The 3,543-nt window shown below is 41.0% G+C and overlaps 1 protein-coding gene across 4 annotated transcripts in view; it reads right to left on the bottom strand.

Annotated features, from left to right (window-relative positions):
- CMKLR2 (chemerin chemokine-like receptor 2) overlaps positions 1 to 2,089 on the bottom strand; it is a 52,875-nt gene extending 50,786 nt beyond the window's left edge. For 2 of the 4 annotated variants that reach the window (XM_017893905.1, XM_017893902.1), the window contains exons 1-2: positions 1,854 to 2,089; positions 1,406 to 1,657 (exon numbers count right to left, since the gene is read on the bottom strand). The gene's annotated coding sequence lies outside the window, so the exon portion shown is untranslated. The remainder of the gene's footprint in view (positions 1 to 1,405; positions 1,658 to 1,853) is intronic. The other 2 variants (XM_017893901.1, XM_017893907.1) reach the window with 1 other exon arrangement.
- Positions 2,090 to 3,543: the final 1,454 nt, after the last annotated feature.

Here is a 3,543-nt window from a genome sequence, read left to right as displayed (position 1 = left end):
GCCAGGATGGTCTCGATCTCCTGACCTCGTGATCCGCCCGTCTCGGCCTCCCAAAGTGCTGGGATTACAGGCTTGAGCCACCGCGCCCGGCCAGTTTTGCCACTTTTTAAAAAATCATTTGCAAATTTTCTGAAGGCTGTTATGGCTAGTATTTCAAGGGGTTTCTTTTTATAATATATATATATATATTTAAAAAATAGAGACAGGAGCTGGGCGTGGTGGCTCACACCTGAAATCCTAGCACTTAGGGAGGTGGAGGTGGGTGGATCACCTGAGGTCTGGAGTTCGAGACCAGCCTGACCAATATGGTGAAACCCTGTCTCTCCTAAAAATACAAAAATTAGCCAGAAGTGGTGGTGGGCGCCTGTAGTCCCCAGCTACTTGGGAGGCTGAGGCAGGAGAGTCGCTTGAACCAGGAGGTGGAGGTTGCAGTGAGCCGAGATAGTGCCACTGCACTCCAGCCTGGACAACACAGCAAGATGCCGTCTCAAAATAAAAATAAAAATAGAGACAGGGTCTCACTGTATTGCTCAGGCAGGTCTTAAACTCCTGGGCTCAAGTAATCCTCCTGCCTCAGCCTCCCAAAGTACTGGGATTACAGGCATAGGGCACCATGCCTGGTCTCAACGGGTTTTTGACAGGAGAATGTGTGCAAGGAGGTCTATAGGGCCAACTGGGCTCAGAGATGGAAGATACACAATGCCACTATCATATTATTCTGGGGAATAGGATCTCCCATTTCATAAAAATAGCACTTCTCCACTAATGCTTGAAGTATCACTATTAGAAAACTGTTCTTTTGAAGATATTACATTGTAAAAGAGAAGATTCATATTAATCTAATGAAGCTTCAATAGTGAGAAAGGGTTGGGCGATTTTAAGTGGGTCATCCCCTCCCCTCCCCTCCCATCAACCCCACGAGAAAAATTGGGGTTGCCAACTTGGCCTTTCATCTTTTGATATCATTAAGGTTAGTATTATTCTTTCTCTTTCTTGTGTGATGTTAGAATAGCATATTTCCCCAAACATCTAAAACTCTGATGATAGAAATTTTAGAAATAGACATTTGGGAGAATATTATATCATCAGGTCATATTAATTTTGTCAATTATCTTTTCTAGCCTTTTGTTGTTGTTTGAAAAAGAAATCTGTCTGGAACAAAAGCATTGGAAAAGATATATACAAAAGGACACTTTCTTACAAAGAAGCTGATTAATGAGAAACAAAGACACTTCAGTTTTTTCCTCCTGTCATACAGGGTAATGACTATCTTGCGTAAATGCCTTTCTTAGGCCTGGCTCTTCAGGGTAGTCATGTTGGAGATTACACTTAGGGGGCCCTTACTTGGTTAAACTGTGAGGCTGGAGACACACAAAGCTTTTTCCAGAGACTGAAATGGACTCACAGTGGCAGGCTCAGTAGCCCTGGGGGTCACAGCAAGGAACCATGGCAACCCAGCCATACAGGGAAGTTTTCATCCACTTAAAGCAGAGAATTCTTAAAGGCTTCTAAATGAGGAGGAAGCCTTGTCTAGATTCTTGCTTCTAATTCTGTTTTGCCCCATGTAGAAAGTAAGTCCTGAGTATACTCAGTGGGAAAGTCTGCGGAGGACTTAGTTCTCCATCTCTTCCACTAAGATTTCCGAAGTTCTAATTACCTGTAGAAATGCGGGGAACAGCTTCTGTTTTATCTCTACTTTGAATAAACCTTACTTTTAATATGCCAAATGCAAATTCAAAAGAGATCCAGATTCAAAACATTTTTAGGTTGGTTTTCTTAACTACAATCTACTGACTCAGACACATGGTATGCAGGCGGGGTGTGAAGCTTTGGGGGGCAAGGCAAGCACTCACCTCTCAGAAGTTGCCGGTGCCTGCGGCTGCTGCGGGAAAGCGCGTGACCAAAGTTTTCAGGGCTCTGGGCTCTGTCTGAATCCTTGTGGTTTAATGATTTCTCTGGGAGAACAGGTCACAGCTGCCCTGAGTCTAGGAAGTATTTCCTCTCTTTGCAACAAAGGGAGATACATAATCTTTTAAGTTATTGCCCTGGAAAAGGAAATGTGGTTTGCCAGTGGTTAAGTAAATCTGTTGTACATCAGTTAGTCAACAGCATCTGGGTGACACCATTGTTGGCCCTGATTTAAGAGAAAGGGCTGCTGTGGACATTCAGGTCACTCCCAATTACCTACTCTAATTATGCTACTTTTCTCATTAAACTGCAGATAATTGTGGCTATGATGTAAGTGTATCTGGAGTTTTCCAAAATGCCACATTTTAGGAAAGGAAAAGGATCAGATAAAACAGCATATTTTCTCAACCTCTTTAAACTTGTTCAGCTGCTACTTTTGCATTTTTCATTAGGAAATTGGTAGCCTGGGGGCTCACTGCAGCTGTGAATGTGTTTTGTTTGTGAAGCAGTGTTTTCTAGAGTTTGAATTAATTTCCAACCTTTAGAAGTCAGGAATCTTAGCCATCTAGATTATTGGCTCCTCATGAAAAAATCAGCAGATTTGGGTACACTGGACCCGTGTCCCAACAAGGATACTGTTTGAGCTGCCTGCGTAGTGGCTTACTCCCAGCACCACCTGCCCGCTTTTGGCAGGGCATTGCGTGCCAGCTCCACACCTTTCTCCTCTGTCCCCCTCACTCATGGACACCGTCTGGATCCTCCAGCAATTTGCACTTTCAATTTTTGTATCTCTTTCTGATTCTTTTCCTATTGAGTTTCTTCCATTTAGGAAAATTGAATATGCAGAATGATAAGTCACTGGGTGCTTATTTTTATTGCATAAGGAACTTTAGATTTGTTCATTAAAAGAAAATGAATCCCCAATGTTTCCCTACTAAAACCTGAATGCATTATAAAGCATTATGAAATTAACAAAACCAACCATGCCGAGCTTAACTATGGAATGGAGGTATGATGAAAGGCCATGTAGGAGGAAGCAGTCCACCCAGGTGTAGGCAATAAAGGGACTACTGTCTGTAGGGAATTTAAAAAACGATAATAAAATCAACTAAAGCCCTTCTGCTTTTTGTTGGCACCATGTGCCAGCAATTCTCAACTCAATGAACTACTCCTCCCCTCAAGAGACCTCTTGTTGGTTTTGGTTTAAGTTGTGAACAATTACTGTGATTATAATGAGCTGTAGTTTCATGAATATGTATAATCTACTCTTAAATAGACAATGTATTTTACATAAAAAATAACTATTCTTATTTTAATGTTTGTTACTTCTCTTTAATTGACAATGTATTTTACATTGAAGATAACTGAAACAACTCCCATTTATAAAGATGCCCCGATGCCATGTGTTGATTCAGATATGCTTTCTCTTGAGATTAAGTTGATAATGGTTCCAAAACATTGGCACAGCTTGTATTTTCCCATTGCGATCTATGTGCCTGCATTCAAGCAATAGATTCAAAATACATAATGATAGCACAACCATGGCAAAATAAAGAAGCAGAAGTTGGCATTTCAACTTCTTTATTCCATATTCTCTCTTGGAAGTTTTAGTTTTTTTTTTTTTTTTTTTTTTTT

This window comes from Rhinopithecus bieti, unplaced genomic scaffold, assembly GCF_001698545.2.
Source record: "Rhinopithecus bieti isolate Rb0 unplaced genomic scaffold, ASM169854v2 scaffold_22522, whole genome shotgun sequence".
Classification (NCBI taxonomy): domain Eukaryota; kingdom Metazoa; phylum Chordata; class Mammalia; order Primates; family Cercopithecidae; genus Rhinopithecus; species Rhinopithecus bieti.
Note: the sequence above shows the minus strand (reverse complement) of the source record. Positions and strands in the feature narration are given on the sequence as shown.